Source organism: Dipodomys spectabilis, unplaced genomic scaffold, assembly GCF_019054845.1.
Source record: "Dipodomys spectabilis isolate Male_0828 unplaced genomic scaffold, ASM1905484v1 ptg000054l, whole genome shotgun sequence".
In the NCBI taxonomy this organism is placed as follows: domain Eukaryota; kingdom Metazoa; phylum Chordata; class Mammalia; order Rodentia; family Heteromyidae; genus Dipodomys; species Dipodomys spectabilis.
The window spans coordinates 31,003,976-31,023,197 of NW_024870731.1; positions in this window are offsets into that span (position 1 = coordinate 31,003,976).

The window sequence follows — 19,222 nt, forward strand, 5'->3', positions numbered from 1 at the left end:
CAACTCTTGCTTACTTATGCTTCTTATTTTATTTTTGCAAATTTTTTTATTGTGATTCAGTGATTACGTAATTTCACAAATTTCACAGTATTGTGGGATAGTGATGCTTAGTTAAAGTCACAAACACATTCTAACCGTCATGGGGCAAATTGTCTTTATCATGGTCTGTTAAGTTTGTGAGTTCTATGAGGTTTGACAGACAATACAGTTATTTCTTCCACATCGGGTGATCTGTATATTTCTTTCCTTTTGCATAGCGTCAGCTATTCCCTCTTTCCCACTCATTCCCTCCCTCCCATCGCTGCCATTGAGTTACTTAGTTCATCTTGATCAATATCCAGTGCAGAGGACGGGTCCCACTGTTGTATGTTTTCCCCTGATTCCCTCTAGTTCTATGTCCTCCTCCTAGTTTCCCTCCAATGTGCACATATATACCATATGTGTGACCTATGCTTCTTATTTTAAGTTTCTGCAGTATAAGGTCAAAGGAGGAAGGAGACCTTTTAACCAAACATATCTGGAAGGGAAAAATCAAGCAGACAAAAAAGACACAACAGATTTGGTTTTCCTCTTCACTAAAGAGGGGCACCGTATGGCACCAAACAGAGTCAGAGATAAAAGGGTGCAGAAAGCAGCGAGGATCCAGAGTTTAAGTATAGTCAAACAAAAAGTCCAACCATCCAACCAGGGGCAATGGCTACTTACTGCATACTTTCACACCTGGCCAGGGGAGTGGGAGGGAGGTGTTTAATTGCTCCAAGGTAGGAAATTCTGAGGATGGCCAGAGGGAAGGAGTCAAGTGGGCCCTGAAGGAGCACTGGGTGATGAGAACAATGCAAATCCCCATCCAGTAGTATCATATATATACATATATATGGATATTCATAATGTTAGACATGAGTGCATGCACATACACACATACATATTAGTGTTGCTTTTCTCTTAAAGTAAGGAAAGGTACATTTTCTGTTGTCTCTTGTTGGTCTACACCCCCCCCCCCCCCCACACACACACACACACACACAAACACACACCTTTGGTGTTTGTTACCACATGCATCTGAAAAAGAAAATAGCTGCTATAGTCATTGGACCTTTGTAGAAAGCTGCCCACCTTCTACCCCACCCATCTGGCTGAACTTGAAGAGCAGCAAGGAATCCCTGCACCCAGGCCCGCATGTGAACTTCCCAGAACCGACAGCGATCAAGTGATTCAGTGCCACACATCCAGGTGGGGAAGAAAAATTAATAAATTATAGGGATATTTCATATATACAATTCCAAATATGGTTATGTGGAGTTTGGAAACATCTGGGTGATGAATTGGAATTTCGTTCTTGCTTCAGCTCTGTGGCATAACGTAAACACTGCCTGCAGTCCCTCCAGATAAATGGGGAGTTGGAAACTGCAAAAGGTAGATAGAGAAAGAATCAGATGTTAAAACCATAGCCCATGCTGCTTGCCAAGTGGGGGGAAAATATGCCAAAAATTCAAAGCAGCCCCCAAGTCTTTCCTCTCAGAGTTAAATTAAAGATACAGTGTCCCAGGTGGCTAAAATTAGAAGCTACTTTGCATATTCTTTTGCCCTTTAGATGTAAAGTTGGGGGAATATTTTTTTCTTTTCATTTTTAGTTTATATTTGTTTTAAAGGGTCTATTAACATGCTGTTGATAACAGTTTTCTTCTACTGATTCTACATAGGAACCAAGATTTGGGGCATTGAAGAGCTATTTTCTGAAAATAGTCTTCAAAAGTGCTACTTCTTTAAAAGTACCAGATGAAGATATACGGTGTGTATAATACAGGCACTTACAGTATGAATTTTAAAAGCATTCACATCCAATTACTTGCAATAACTTCGTTTCTTTCCCAGCCTATAATAAATCATGTATATGTAAACGCTACAAAATTTCAATACAAGCAGAGTTTTAGTACAGTAGTATATCACTAGGAATCAGTATTTTTTGTTACCTATAATTCTATTTAACATATGTGAAGCAAAAGATCTCATTGATTTGGGTTTGCTAATTCAGAGTTTGTAGGGTTGGCTGGAAGTTGACTCTTCATTAGAGAAGCCATTCTTCATGAAAAGCTCAAATTAAAGGCGTAAATAAGATGGCAAATGGGAATATATAAAGTACTTAGAAGTAAATTTAAAGTACTTCAGAAGTACCATTTGCATACGAAATTGTTATGCTAATTATAAGTAATTCTTATTAGTCTCCTAAGATGATCTTCTAGGCAGGTTCCCTTCGTGAATTTGAGTTATAGAATGTGGGAGAATGTAATAACCAGAGTTTCTTTTAAATATTATATTCTCTAATTCAAAATTGTCATTAATTGTAAATTACCTTCTTACAGATGAATTCAAATTGCTGACATAGAACTGGCGATTTCTGTTCAGCTCCAAACCCTCAAGTCATTTTATTTTTAGGATTAAGTCATGGGTTTCAGACTAAATTTTGCATTTTCCAATGTCAGATTGGAGATGGTTTTAGGATATAATGTTCTAGATTTTCTCAATGGTTAAGACCAATATATAGATAATTTTTTAAAAAGTTGGTGGTGAGGGAGAAAAAGGGAGAGAGAGACAGAGAGAAAAAAAACTTTCTAACAGAAGCAATTCAAATTGAAATTGTCTTCGCAAGTAAATGAACCTTCATGATCCAGGTAACAAAAAAGGTAAAATACTGAAATAACGGTTAGGTCGATGAAGTTAAAAGAGTCCCATAGACAGCAACACCCAGTTTGTTTGTTTGATCACTAGTCTTCATGGTTAAGTCCTTGTTAGTAAAATGTTAAAGCAACTACTTGAAAAATGGGGATAATATTAAACTTAAGCTAAGTCCTCTGCACAAAGATGATGGTTGAACACCTCTATGCACACACACACACACACACACACACACACACACACACACACACACACACACACACTACCTTTTGAGAGATGACTAACCAGGAGGAACCACCTTGCTTTTGACTACTCTTAAACAACACTTGCCTCTGTACATCCTCAGTGACGGGGGAAAGATCCGTCTTCTTCTTCCTTCCTCACGTCCAATTCTCTCTTGTTTGTTTTCCCCCTTTGAGATGATCCCCACTAGTAGTTGCTCTTCCTGTTGCGATAGTCTGAACAAAATCAACTCCTGTTTGTCCTGTGCATTTTGTCTTTCTCCCTTCTACTTCTACTTGGGTAGGATGGGACCTCTAGCTTTGGGTCTCTGCACCCCACATAAAGTAGCAAGGATCCTGGGAGCTCTCTGTGCTATCTTCCTGCTTGGCAATCTCAGAGACCCAACATGAAGTCCAATTTCTCACACACTGTGCTTTGAACTCATATCCCCAATTAGCAAGGTATGATGTGTTCTTTTTGAGAACCTCACTTGATTTCAGGCATTGATTTTTGGTTTTATAGTTTGGCCTTTTAGGGATTTCTGAACATGAATGAAGGGAATATAAAACGAATCTTACCTCTAGCTGAGCTGAGTAGTGCATACCTGTAATCATAACTAAGGTTCAAAACCAGCCCAAGCAAAAAGTTCCTAAGACCCCTTTCTCCATCAATAAACAGCTAGCTGGGTGTGATTGGTTAGGTCTGTTTTCCTAGATATTTGGGAGGCTGAAACTTAGTGGATCATGGTTCCAGGTTGATCTCAGCCAAAGGAGGGGAAAATGTTTTTGAGATCATCTCAATGGAAGAAGCTGGGAGCAGTGATAGATGCCTATCATCCCAGTTCTGTCAGGAAGCATGAAACAGGAGAATTGAAGTCCAGGCCAAGGCCCAGCCCAAAAGCAATACCTTATTAAAATAACCAGTGCTTGAGGGAAGCATGGCTCAGCAGTGGAGAACCTGATTAGCAAGTGTGAGGCCCTGAGTTCAAACCACAGTATCATTAAAAAAAAAAAAGAAAGAAAGAAAGAAAAAATCTCACCACTGTTGGAAACTATCCGCAAGTTGGACTGCATCCTCTTATCTTGCTTGGATTGTCACTCGTTACAAAATTTGCAATTCTCACGAGTTCTTTTATTTTGTTTTGTTTTCTATATCTGGCTACAGGCCTCTAAAGTAATGTATTCAACTTTCCTCCCTCCTGCCAGACTTGGCGTTACCACCCACTGAATCTGACTACCAGATCCCTATCAGCCTTATAGCTGGCACAGGGCCCCGAAATCTGAACCCAAGAGCTAAACCTCAAAGGATTCGATTCCTGCATCAGACCATGTGCAGGCCACAATTCCTCCTGAAAAAGCCACTTTCTGTACCCAGTTTTTATGATTTGTTTTATTTTTATTTTTTAGTACTAGGTGTTGCACCCAGGACCTCACACTTGTTCTACTACATCCTCAGAATTTTTGGGGGGTGGGGGTTTACAAATTATTTCCAAGAGAGAGTCTCATTAACTTCATCTAGGTTGGTCTAAAATTCACTATCCTCCTGTCTGCTCCCCAAGTAGCTGCACAAGATTCTAAGCATGGGCTATGCCTGGCTGGGGCATCATGCATTTAGATGGGAGGTAACTACCATGGAGAGCATAACCCCAGACATCAAGGAATTACAATTGCTGAGCATAATGGCACAGACCTACAGACCCAGCTACTCAGGAAGCAGAGGTAGAAAGATCACAGCCTAAGGCCAGTCTTCCCAAAGACCCAGACCCTCTCTGAAAAACAAAGCTCAAGGACCAGGGCTATGATGTAGCCATACTTTTGCTTAACAAGAGTGAGATCCTGAATATAATTCCCAGTATGCATGAAGAGAGGAGAGAGAAGGAAGAGGAGAGAAGGGGAGGGGAGAGGAAAGAAGAGAGGGAGAGGAGGGGAGGAGAGGAGAGACTCTCATATCTTCATAACTAAAAGATTTCCTATCATGAGTTCTTGGAAACCACTAATCTGAATCCAGTTTGGAATATGTTAATATTTTCCTTTTCAATTTTAGGCACTTTTGGTTTTGGAGGGTTTTGATGGTTGTTGTTGTTGTTAAAGATACTTGGTCTCTCTGAGTATCAGTGGCTCATGCCGGTAATCCTACCTACTCAGGATGTTGAGATCTGAGGTTCATCATTTGAAGCCAGGCTGGATAGGAAAAGTCTGTGAGACTCATCTCCAATTCAGTAGAAAAAGCCAAAATGGAGCTGTGGTTCAAGTTGTAGAATGCCAGCTTTGAGCAAAAAACAAACAAAAAAGCTCAAGGACAGTGCCCAGGCCCTGAGTTCAAGCTCCAGGACCAACACAAAAGCAAACAAACAAACACAGTCTACAGAATTCTACAAACAGTTGACCTTTGTGGTGATATCTCAACAGATGGTCCAACTGGTTTTGGAGGAATGCAAACAGTCAGTCTCCAGATTTCTTATACCTTACTTTGCCCTTCTCCATAGGTTTTTGGTCACCCTTATACTGAAAAACAAATAGATAGTGATAGTGTTGAATTTTACCTAAGCCTGTTGCTCTCAGAAAGTAGCCACATTTGAGAACCTCTGCCTACTCTGTGTTCAGAGAAAGCCAACCACCATCGCCACTATGCTCCCCAACACGCTGAGCTATGGCAGACCTATTTGCTCCATTTTTCATGATATTTTTAGGCTAACTCCCATGTTTATTTGCCTCTATGAAACCCCAGTCCCTTTGCTCTTCTCTATAATGACCTTCATGTGTAAAATTCTCCCGAGGGAAATATGTTAAACATAATGTTCTCTTTGTCTCATGCATATTGTCTTTAACAGCAAAAAATTTCATCAAAGTCCACACAAGACCACATGCACTCTGCAGAAGAACAAGGGAACAGAGATGATTCACAGTTCTACACATTCCATCAGTGGTGGTTCAGAACACGGGGGTCCCCTATGAAGTTCAAATTAATATAATAATTGCCTGATATCCTAGTTGGGGTGATATACAGACCTTTTCCTCATTAATTTTATCTCTTCTTGCAAACCCCAACTATTGATACCCAGAGAAAAATAGGACGGGAGAACTTCTTTACTTTCTGGTTATGTGTTTTGTGTAGATGAAGTTGAATCACTCATCCAACTTTAAAAACAATAGTTGTTCATTGTCTCCTGCTTATCACTAAAGAATTGTCAATCTAAGCCTCCTGTGAGGTCAATTTCTAATGTTCCCAGGTCACAAGGCTCCCCTCCCCCATCACCATTTATATTTTGTGAACACAGAGAGAGAAAAGATGGGAAGATTTTTTTATAAAGTGCAGAAAATGTAAAATTAGAATAAAATATGTAAATTGGAAGATTAAAAAACTTCCCTCCATGATTGAAGATAAGATCACAAAGGAGATTTATCTCTTCGATCTGCTTTATCTTCAAATTAAAAGTACAGAGAAGATAGACCTACCTTTACATTAATAATAAAAAATCTATAAAATCTAAGTTGCTTCTGTTGTTCGTGTCATTCAAGTCCTGTTTTTTAAAAAAGTCGCATTCAGAAGGCTCTATCTTGAGAGGATGAGCTGTTAATTCTGCAGCTTTTAATAACTGACAATTTCACATTTACATCCCAAGGCTGTATATAAACTGTCAGCATCCCAATTTGCCCAGACAAACAAGACTAGGGGAAAAAAATAACATGAAGGAAAAAAAATTGCTATTAACAGCTGTGTAAATAACAGCAGTGATGCTAACTAATAAAAAGAAAACCAGCAACCTCACTAAGAACCAAACAAGGAATTCAAGTTACTGAATTTTGACCCGCTAGGTCAGTGACTTTCCTTCCAAAAGGTTGGTCCTACATTCACTTACTATAGCAGGTGCTCAGGGACCGCCCTTCTAAACACTCCTAGATCACTAAGGAAAATGGAGTCTCATGGGAGAATGTTGAAAAAGACCATTTATTCCTCTCTTTAGCCAAGCCATTGGACTTCATGTTTCTGTTTGACTAGAAGTGCAATACTGGTCCAGGTCTAACAATTGAGGGAAGAAAACTCTTCACTCCCTTCAATGCAGTCAGGAGATCATATTGATCAAAGACCTTCCAGTTTCATTGAGATTTGAGGACCTCTGGCTCCTGCGAAATCTAGAAGTACAGCTCTGTGAGAAGATCCAGAGACCAATAGGCAACAAATAGAGCAGCATTGTCCAATAGGAATAGAAAGTGAATTTACATGTTTACATATGTAATTTTAAATTTTTCCAGTTATCCATTAAAGAAAACCCCAGTTGACAAAACAGTATTAATCTTTATTTATTTGTTTGTTTGTTTGTTTTGTCGGTCATAGGACCTGAACTCTGAGCCTGGGCACTGTCCCTCAGCTCTTCAGCTTAAGGCTAACACTCTACCACTTGAGCCACAGTGCCACTTCTGGCTTTTTCTATGTATGTGGTGCTGAGGAATCGAACCCAGGGCCTCATGCATGAGAGGCAAGCACTCTACCACTGAGCCACCTTCCCAGCCAACAAAATGGTATTAATTTTTAACATAATTCATTAATCCTAATATCTTCTAATTAGTGACAAAGAGTGTAGGTCAATTAAAATATAATTAAATGTAGAGCTTCCGCTTGTCCTCTGCATTTGATGTATTTCAAGTTATGGAGACCATTTTGAACAGGACTTGAGGACAAGGAACAAGGAGAAAAAGAGGCAGAGCTGATGAGAAGAAGGAAAGAGCCAGTAACATAAGCCTTGTCAGCAAAAGGAGGAATGAACCCAACAACTTCATCTGCAACGTCTCTCTTGCCATTGGAGGTCACAGGTTTGGGGACTCATCTGTGGACACGGAAAAGGAAGAAAACTATTGTTTTCTTTCTGTTTCCCAGGTTATTGGCTGAGTCCCTGAAACAAAGCAAGAGGAAGGCTTTTACATATTTATTTCATGTAAGTTTTATATGACATGAGAACCTATATAAGGAAATGAAACCGAGGAATTATTATACTGGATTCAGTGAGGAGAGGAGACTTAGAGAAAACCAGGATAGGACGAAAAGTTTCTGAGTAAGAGCAATAAACGTGGGAAACTTAGCAGGGTCGTTCACTCAGATTCTCAGACATGAATATGTTTCTTTTATCTGAGCTTTGAGAAGACACCTCTCATCTGAGGGCCTTTTGACCTGCTTCAGGAAAAGGCCAGAGAGTTTTCCTTACATCTGTTATTTTGGTAATTCCTGCAGGTTAAGATATGCAATACACCAAGATGACATATTTTAGAGTAACACGTATGGAACCCTGTTCGTGCATTTAGTAAGAAATCACTCAGGCTATTACAGAGCATTTCAGTGAGTGATATAATTTCATATCTGCTTGAAGAAATCACACCAGCTGTTAGAGTCAGAATGACTTAGACTGTCTTGCAGAATTCCAAGTAAGGATGAGTGAATGCATCTGGGAGAAATGCTGGCCCTTCTGTCCAACACCCACACCCACACCCACACACACACACACACACACACACACACACACACACACACACACTCCCATCCTCTCTCTTTGAGAATCTACTAAGCACCACTTTGGTCAGGAGCTGGAAAGGGCTGCCTAGATGTCTGTGACTCTCTGACCCAAAGCCCACCAGTTGCCATAACCCATTCTCCTGACCAACCTAGCTGGTCTAGGAAGGAACCTGGGCCTGGAAAATGGATTGTATGGTTTGGTACTAGAAAAACAAGCGGTCTTGCCTTGTGGCTCATAGAGTTGCAAGCATGCAAACAGGGGTGCAAGTTGATGTCTGTCTACCACCAGAGAAAACAGGCCTCCAGGGGAAGAAAATGAAGCTAAGATACAGAATATGATAGAGCCTGGAAAAAGAAAGAGAGGAAACCCCAACAATACGGTGTGTGCTCCTCAATCGAGTTGCATCAGAGACATCCTTTTGGGCTATCTAGTTATGTGAAACAAATATTTTCCTATTTTTTCCTTTCTTTCTTTTTAATATGTAAGTATGAAGTATGTCTCTGTCACTTACAACCAATAGAATCCTAGCTAATCCAGCCTTCAAAAAGGCATGAGAACTAGAAATGAACACATCACTCTGTGTCTCTGAGACTGTATGTTCTCTGGTTCGTTGCCTCTCTAAATTGGGATTCTGAATGGTCTTTCTCTGAAAAATAGGTCCCTTCGCTTTTCTATCACAAGACAAAGATAGTCTCCTCATTGTTTTCCCTTCCTGAAAACATCCAGCAGAGATCAGCAAAGGTTGATTCCCAAAGAGAAATTCTGAGGAAAAAGAATGTACACCACCCAACAGGAATCTGGAGCCTTGCCACAGTCCAGAAGGCCTTTCTCTGGGAGTAGACTGGAGACATGTCTTAGACCAAGGTGCATGCAGACAGAGTGGACTACCCATCATCTATACATGACAAGGTATATATTGGCTCATAAAGTTGCCATCCAGAATTTGGGGCTATAGACAAGAGCAGTGTGCAGTTCAAGAAAAGAAGGAGAGTGCCAGGTGCTGGGGGCTGTATTCCTACCTACTCAGGAGGCTGAGATCTGATGATCACAGTTCAAAGCCAGCTCAGTCAGGAAAGTCCATGAGACTCATCTCCAAAACCACCAGAAAACCAGAAGTAGTACTGTGGCTCAAAGTGGTAGAGAGCTAGCTTTGAACAAAAAATGCTCAGGGTCAGTGTCCAAGCCCTGAGTTCAAGGCTGCCCCCCCAAAAAAAGAAAAAAGAAAAAGAAAAGGAGGTAGCTATATGCAAGACTAATAATGGAGGTAAAGAGTCTTGGAGCTCAGAGAAAGAGTAATGAGCTAAGATGATTGGAAGCTGTACTCCATACTAAGAGGGCCATTAGCCAGAATCCTTTCTGCTTTTACCCTGTTCTGAGAGATGATGATGGTGATGGCTGAATGTTGATTAAACTAATATCAATTTTTATCAAACTTGAATCCAGTACACTTTTCCAGCCTGGAAGCTAGGCCCTCAAAAGATGAATCTCACCAACAGTGCAGAAATCTTTCTCCTCTTGTCACCTAAGTCCATGTCATATAATTCAACCAAATATATCGGATTTTTATTATTATCTTTAAGTAGTTGTACAAAGGAGCTGCTTTTTAACAAAGCAGTTTATGAGTACAATGCATCTTGAACCATGTCATCCTTTTCAACATTCTTACCCATCTCTCCCCTACCCACCCATACACTCACTCTTCTTAATTTTGTAAGATGTATGTTGGATTCTTCCCTGCATTCTGACCCATTCTTCTCCTCTTCATTTGTCTAACCCCTCTCCTGAACGCACCAACCCCTCTCAAGTACCTGCTATTTATTTTGTTAAACTTTGACTTTGCCTTTCTAAGGAATGACACTCTTTGAATTCTCCCTCAGATCTACCACATTTCATACACTTTCATATCACCCAACATATTTACTTATAAGTTTATAAGCTAAACTTAGCTTCCACATATGAAGGGAAACATCCACCCTTTGTTTCTCTGGCCCTGACTGACTTCACTTAACATAGTTTTTTTCCCCAGGCTTTTCCATTTCTTTACAAATGGTACAATATCATTATTTCTGATAGATGAGTAAAATTCCATTGTGTATGTATACTAAATTACCTTGACACAGTCATCTATTAAGGGGCATCTGAGCTGATTCTATAGCTTGGCTATGGTTAATAGTGCTGCAATGAACATGGTTGTGCTGGTGGCTTTATTGTATCCTGATATGCAATCTTTCAGATAAATGCCCAGGAGTGGAATTTCTGGATCATAGAGTAGTTCTATGGTTTTTTTGTGTGTTTTTTGTTGTTTTTTTTTTTAACTTCCATATGGCTTGGAAATCTCTTTTTAAAGCCTGCCTTGGCCTTCTCTGGCTGAGATGATAATAACCTTGCGATGATGCTGGTTACATCCCCATTGATGGCTATTCGTTCTTTTGCAGCATGTACCCATCAAGCTTTGTACACAGGTCTCCTCTCAGTCCTTCCAACTCAAGGAACTTCCTCCAGAGTCACACCCAGAACCTTTTGTCAGGACATCTCTCTGTCAGAAAGGATCCCTATCGAACCACAAGATCATAAGACAGGATAATATCTGCTTAGCGCATGGTAGGTTGAGGCAGAATAAATAATTTTGTTACTGTCTGAAGAGGTCTACATTTTATTCTAGAAATTCACAAACTTCTTGTATTAGAAATCAATGAGACTTTGCAGGTAGAATTAAATTGAGGAATTGAGAATCTTTTTTTTTTTTGACAGTTGTAGGGCTTGAACTCAAGTCCTAGGTGCTGTCCTTCTGCTCTTTTATTTATTTATTTTTTTGGTCGGTTATGTGGCTTGACCTCTGGGCCTGGGCACTGTCCCTGAGCTCTTCAGCTCAAGGTGAGTGCTCTACCACTTGAGCCACAGTGCCACTCTGGTTTTATAGTGGTTAATTAGAGTCAAGAGTCTCATGGCCTTCCTGCCTGAGCTGGCTTTGAATCACGATCCTCAGATCTCAGTCTCCTGAGTAGCTAGGATTACAAGCATGAGCTACCAGTGCCTAGCCCTCTGCTCTTTTGCTCAAGGGTAGTGCTCTACCACTTTGAGCCACTGCGCTACTGCTAGTTTTTGAGTGTTTAATTGGAGATAGAGAGTCTCACAGGGACTTTTGTGCCTGGGCTGACTTCAAACAACTGTTCTCAGATCTCAGCCTCCTGAGTAGCTATGATTACAGGCATGAGCCATGGAGGCCCAGCATAAATTGAAGCTCTTGAGTTGGAGAGGTTATCCTGCATTATCTATGGGCTCAATATAATCACAGTCATTCTTATTGGAGGACCTAGGAAAGAATCAGAGACAACAGAAGCAGAGGTCAAATTAATGTGGGCCATGAGCCAAGGAATGTGGGCAGCCTCTAACAGGAGATGGAGATGAGGATGGTGTTCTTCTAGACTACCCCAAAGGATTGCTGTTGCTCAGTCAAATCAGTGTTAGACTTCTGATCTCCAAAACTGCACAATAATATATTTGCATTTTGTTAAGCCACTGTTTGTGGTAATTTCTTAGAGCAGCAACAGGAAAATAATATATAAGTGTTCATGAAATATTTATGGAGTGACTAAAGAATAAGTAAATGAATAATAGATAAGGGTTTCATAATAAACAAAACAGACCTCCCCCCCACACACACAACCTTAATTTCATAGTCTCATTGATTCACACATAAACAAGTCATTACCAAATGTTAACATTATGGAACAGAAATCCCAGAATATATGGAGATGTGATATTATAAGAAGAAAGGTCTCAACTTGCCTAAGGGGTCAAAATTTCCTAACAGCCTGATATAAACTGGTAGACATTATTTTTCTGCATTTTGGCCATCAGGTAGTTCATTTCATTGACTTTCATTCAAGATTCACCTTGATTGGTGGCTTTGTCTGTGTTTTGAGATTTTTTTTTCCCAGTGAACTGCTTACGTCTGTGTAGATAATCAAAGCTCCCCTTTCCCACAAATTCCTCTATACACACATAGTTTTATATATGTGTGTATTTATTTATATGTGTGTATACACACACACACACACACACACACACACACATACAAGCTTTTCTAAGGAAGCAAAAGTGAGGATTATCTATTGAACCATTCCACAAGACTTAATGTTGTTTGACTATCATTGCCCCTCTCTGTTCTCCAACCTTCTTCCCTAGATAGCTTCTAAACTCTTCACTTTCTCCAGTGGAAGCTGTGAGCCCTTGCATAGCATATCTTACTCAACAAACCAAAAACAGAGTCTTAGCCAAAGAAGAAGAAGAAGGGGAAAAAAACAGTTTCCTGGACCTTGGCTGTTTCACTATACCAAACCTGCCAAGGCCTTAGAAAACAAAAGAAGCTATTTGACTTTGAGACCTTGCAAAGGATTGAAATTCATATTCTTTTTTTTCCCTTTCACTACATTTAGTTTTTTCCCTAATTACTGGCTTTAGAAACAAACTCTATTTGAATACCATAAAGTCTATCATGTTCCAGCAGCATTGCTCTTGATACAATAGCCCAAAAGAAAAGAGAGAGAGAAAGGCGCTTTTAAGTTGGGTTTTAAAGAATGGATAAGATCTCAGCAGAAGGTGCAAATGGGAAAAACCCTGCTTCGTCCCTTTTTTTTGGTGGGGGAAGGACTTGTAGAGCTTTCCCTGCATTTCTGTGGCAGGGGCTCTGCACGCTTGCTTTCCATAGACTTCACAGCCATTGCACTTATGTTCTCTCTCTCTCTTATGTCCCCCTCTTCACTTCCACCCTCTGTGGAATTGCCCCCCTCGGCATCCTTTCACATCTCATTTCAAAGATCATTCCCTTCCTTATACATGGTAGGATGTGGCATCTGTTACTGTGACTGTGTGTTCTGTGTCCAGCTCCCTTACAAAATTGTCAGTTCCACAAGGAAGCAGGTCAGCCCATTCTTGATCTCTGCTCTGGGAGGCCCAGATCAGGAGTTTACCAAACACTTCCAGAATTAAAGAATGAATACGATTTGCAGAAGGTCTGAAGTAAGTCTGGATTATAGATAAATTGCACAGCAATTTTCATCTCCTGTGACCTTGAACTCTTTGCAGTGGGTATTTGCTGTGGGCTGCTTATCATTTGAGGGTCCCTGAAGCTTCATGAGTTGACACTTAACCCTTGTGAGGTATTAAGAGAATTAGGACCTACTCTGACCATGGTGTTTAGAGATGGAGGCTTTGATTCAATTTATGTGAAATCTTTAGGGTAGACTCCCATGATTGAATTCTGGGGGCTTTATAAGAGTCAAAGTCCAGATGACATAGTCTCATGTCATGCTTTTTATCACTTCAGAGATCCAAAGCTAGTACTATGCAATCTTGACTTCTAGCCATCCAAATTTGTAAGTAATATAATCCTCCTCTCTTTTCAACAAGCCTGTGGTACTGTGTTATTACCAACAGAAACCAAACTAACAAAACACTGTGTTGGGGAAGACTTTGAGGTTGTTACATGAAGATTCCTTGGAAACATGGATTTCCATCCATAAAAAAAAAAAAAACGAAGGGCAAAGTTGCCTTTGGATTTATCCTTTATCCCTAAAGCAATCAGATTTTATTCGGTCTTTGAAAATACTTGGGTGAGACTGTGTTCTCTTGGGAGACCATTTCAGACCTGTTTGCCTTCCCCCATCATGGAACTGAGAATCACAGAGAGTCTGAGGTCTGATAGGTGAGTGGTCAGCCAAGGTATTGGAGACACACTGGCCCTCACCAGAGTGCCTGTTCTGTGCCCTGGCTTGCTTTCTTAAAGAACGAGCTTACTTGAGCTTTTCGTCATCATTCTGAGTTAACTTGACACCGTTTTGGCATCGGCTGTACGACTCTACTTTGTGCCGCCATGCAGCACCAACTCATTGTCTTGGAGTCATTGCGACAATCAAAAGTCACATTCAAATGACAGGGAAATTATTGCTAGATTTTTAAAAAATGGAAGGAAACAATGATTGTGTCTTCTTATTATCTGGCTTTCAAACTTAAATATTTTGGCCATTAAGAAGCACTTGTTTTGCAAAAGAAAATAAAGAACATAGATGGCATTTAAAAATTAAGCAGGGCTGGGTGTGGAGAGAAGCGGGGAATACTTAGAATCCAGATGCTTTTTTGCCTTTTAATGAGACACTTAACAAAGGATAGGAAGACACCATCAGCCTTTCCGGACTTAACTGTGAGAGGTTGGAGAAAGTGGGTATTAGGGAGAAGGAGAGTAACATTGGAGTAGGGGAGAGTCCCAAGTTCAAACTGAGTTATATCTCCCAGAACCACCTGGCCTTCCTCTGTTCTGTAACCAACATCCAATGTCTGTTGAATTCTCAGCTCCTTCAGGGTCAAACTGGCTTCTTCACTATGCTTGCTCGTTCCCTCCCCGCCCCCACCCCCACCCCGGGCCTGTGACCAGTGATGGAGCTCAGTGGATTTTGTTGAATGAATAAATGCAAGGGTTTGTGTCACCTGACCTTTCAGATTATGCTTTTTGGAGCTATATTTAAGATCTTTGCTCCCCTCTCCAGTTCTCTAAAACATTTCCCTTAGCTATGAAATCAATAGTGAGTAACTTAGAAATTACTGATGTTGATGTGGCTGGATACTATAAAGTGTAGGCCCCTCTTGTTCCTTGAATCTACCATGCTGGGAAGTGAAGGCTGGACTGGGGTTTCTCAAACTCCCTCAGATGCACCCCTGAGATCACTTAAAATCACAGATGTGGTGTGTCCTCTTGTACTCTCAATGCCAAACTTGTTCTTATACTAAAACAAACAGAGCTACAGTATTAAATAGACTCTGATATAGAACAAGAAAAAAATAACAGTCAATTATACAAGGGTACTCCAAGCAAATCACTTATAGAGGTTGACTCCTGGCTTTTACCTGGAAATCTCAAATCTCTCCCAGGCAGTTTGGGAGTTTACAGCAGAGAAAATAGCTTGAGTAATACTGACTAGTATCTGACTCTTTATGCTCTAATTGGGGGGTTGGGGAAGGTACCAGCTGTGAAACTCTGTGAAAATGCTTATTCATCTTAATATTTTACATATATGGTCACGTGTGACATGACATTTGGCTTTACATCAAGCCCAAAGCAATGGAGCTAACTAGGCACAGACTGAAATCTCGGAAACCACAAGCCAGAACAAATTCTCCTGCCCTTAGGTTGTTTATGGGAGGCAAGTTGTCATAGTGATGAAGACATGATTGACACACACCCTCATCCCATATCTGCCAAGCAGGGTCCTCCCTATCCCCGCCCACTCTCTATGTGGCTCCCCTAGACTCCTTTCCACCCATCTCTCACATGAGCTGGGCTCAGAGCTGCTATTGTTTCTATGGATTTTTATTGATATGAGAGACAAAAAACCCCACTAATTCCTCAGAATAAAACTTCAACAAACAAACAAAAAAGGAATAGATGTATAGGGTTTGGTTGTTCTGAGTTCGAATGAGACTTTGGATCCCAATAATAATTTACAGCAGCAGGCAATTGAAATGAGCATGGGTCACGTGTTACATAACATCTTTGAGCTTCAAGTTATTGGGGCATGACATGGGGGCAATAACATAACTTCCTGTGTGCTAAAGTAACCATTGCTAAAGTAACCAGTATACCTGGTACTTGGTGAGTCCGCTTCTAAGAATCTAGGTAACTGAATGCTACCCCTGAAATTCATCTTTGAAAGAACACAGTTTAAAACTATTTATTTGTACTTACCTTGACTGTCCGAGAAGGGATGAACATAAACTGAACTCTCTAGCAATTCCTCAGCTCGATCACCAGCAACTGGCATACGAGGGAGACAAAAATCAAGCCCAGCAGCAGAAAAGTGGTGAAGGATTCTATCCATCCTCTTGCCTCTAGGAATGAGGTAAGCTTAGTGTGTTAGTCAGCTTTCGGTTACTATAATAAAATATCAAAGTTAATTCATGAAGGGAAAAAGTTTACTTTGGCTGCAGTCCTTTCTAGCACAGCCTAGTGATGCCAGGACTGCCCATAAACCTGCACCTTGTGGGTCCCACCAATTCCTAATAGTGACACTGGGGACCTTACAGAGGTCGGGGGCATCCTATGCACAGGATGCTTCACATTGGCTGCCCATCATCCATCTGCTATATTGATGATTTTCTATGGCCCATAATGATGTTATAAATATCCAAATGGCTCATTACAGAAAGGGAAAAAAAGTTTCTCACCCCAGCCTAGACATAAAAGATGCAGATAGCATTTGCATAGGATCTTATAAGATTGCTCTGAGAGTGTAAAAACTGATGAGGACTCTGTTCCATGGCTTGCTAAAGAAAGCTTTTAATTAATTAAAGAAAGCTCTTAATTAATTGGAGAACTAATTGGCAAAAAAAAAAAACACCTGGGCTGGGAAGTTGGCTAGGTGGTAGAGTGCTTGCCTCCCATGCCGGAGGCCCTGGGTTCAATTCCTCAGCAGAAAAAAGCCGAAAATGGCACTGTGGCTCAAGTAGTAGGAAGCTAGCCTTGAGCTGAAGAGCTGAGGGACAGCGCCCAGGCCCAGAGGTCAGCCCCCACGACTAACAAAAAAATAAAAAATTAAAATAAATAAATAAAAATAAATAAAAACCCACCCATTCCAATGATCTGCTGTAAAGTTGGGTGAGTAACGTAGGTGGTAAATTATAATAGAAGACACAGATACAGGGTGAGTACTGAGTGGCAAGCACTAGCTCCTGTGTTTCTCCAAGCCCCTCCTCTCCCCCATCAGGAAGCATTCTCCTCATTATATTCTATAAGAGTAAATGATTTAATCACAGATCCAGCTAGGAATCAGTAGGGCTAGGATTCGAACCTATATCATCCCCACGTTCAGGCCTCAGCGCTTCTTGACTTTAGTGATGCTTTAAAGCAATTGTGGAACCTGCATCTACTTGTCATGCAGCATGGACCGTGGGAAAAGATGACCTCCTGGGGCTGGGAAGGTGGCTCAGTGGTAGAGTGCTTGCCTTGCATACCTGAGGCCCTGGGTTCGATGCCTCAGCACCACATAAACAGGGGGAAAAAGCCAGAAGTGGCGCTGTGGCTCAAGTGGTAAAGCTAGCCTTGAGCTGAAGAGCTGAGGGATAGCGCCTAGGCCCAGAGTTCAGGCCCCACAATCAGACCCCCTCCCCCCAACAAAATGACCCCCTGGTCCAAACCGGATGGAGCTCTGTGGCTGCCTGGGACATTGGTGCTGGTGTTTGGGGGACGAGGGGGTGTGGAATCTCAAATCTGATTTCCTTTGGGCAGAAGCTCTTCGAAGGAACATCTACCTGGCCCAGTGGTGGTCCTATTTTCTATAACTTTTGCCATACTCTGTATGGAAAGCCCCCAGAGTCTTCTCTGCACTGGTGGTCTCCAGGATCTTTCAGGGAATACTTGGCAGAAAAATGGATTCAGGGGCCTCATGCAATGTGGTGATATTTACCTGAATTCATAAAAACAATGTTCTCATAAGGGATGGATGACAGCTGTTGGCTCTCTGGAGTATGCTTTCCAGAATCATAAACAACACGTCCTGAGGTTCCGGCCAGCATCCCCGGATGTAGACTGCCTCAGAGCCAGGCCTGTAAACCTCTCACTTTATTCAGCATACCTTTCCAGCCACAGTTTACTTTTCCTTCAGAAGAAAAAAAAAGTTTTCTCTTTCTTGCCAAGACTCTTACAGGGATTTTAAAAAAATTATCCTTTCTTCAGGCTCAAGTTATAAAATAAGTTAGAACTTTCATGAAGAAATTAAAGCCAAGTCCAATGTATTAAATATGCCTCAAACTATTAAGTGGGAAACGTTTTTAATGAAAGGTATCTGAAATGGGAATGACACAGGAAAAGGTATATTCTTAGCCAATAATGATAGCAGGAAACTTTAGGCTGAATCTTGTCATCAGGTAAGATGGTAGAGACTTCGAGAGCTAGAGAATTCCTCAACATCCAGGGCCTAATCCACAGATCTTTTCCTCTCCTTTCCTCTCTCTGTCTCTCCTCTGCTCACCAAGCAAGGTAACTATGTGGAGCTGGGCAGGCTGTGCACTGCATGGTCTCATTACATTGACAATACAGACAAATAAAGCCAGACATCCAGATTCTTCATTTACTGTGAGACAAAAGAATTCACATAGGATCCCCACTGTAAGGGATCAGTGGGCACTTCAACTTTCCAGAGCTATAGAAACTTAAAAACAAGACAACCATGGGGCTTCCCTACAGAAAAAAAGGCATGGCTTGCAATAGGTTGGGTATAGTTTGAAGGGGCTCATAGGTCTGCAAACACATGAAAAGACCCAAGTACTTCAGTAAGAATGCCTGTGTCTGGTAGAAATTATTAGTGACATTGAATCACAGTGAGGATCTTAGCTGGCTGAGAATCCTGAGCGGTGCAATGTCCTAGCAGGTACGAGATGAAGCAGGAGAGAAACGTGCTTCTTAGATATTTTTTTTTTTGTCAGTCATGGGGCTTGAACTCTGGGCTTGGGCCTTCTTAGATATTTTTATAGCGTGGTACCTGGGAAAGCAGGTTCATTATTGATAAATGCCACTGATGCAAACAGGGATTTCAAGTAGCTAGCTAGAGAAGTTTGTGCAAATGCCTTCATCATCCTACTTCTCATTAGTTTAACTGTTTACCTGTTCCTTGTATTTTCTGTATTTCCCTGAATAAGATCATCCTGGAGTTTAAACAAAGGGTAATGCTTTTTCTGCCAGCGTTAGCACAAGGAAAAAGGATTCAGAGTACAAATCGCATAGACAAGAAAAAGCCTGAATGTCCTGGAGACAGTGGAGCTAACCTTGCC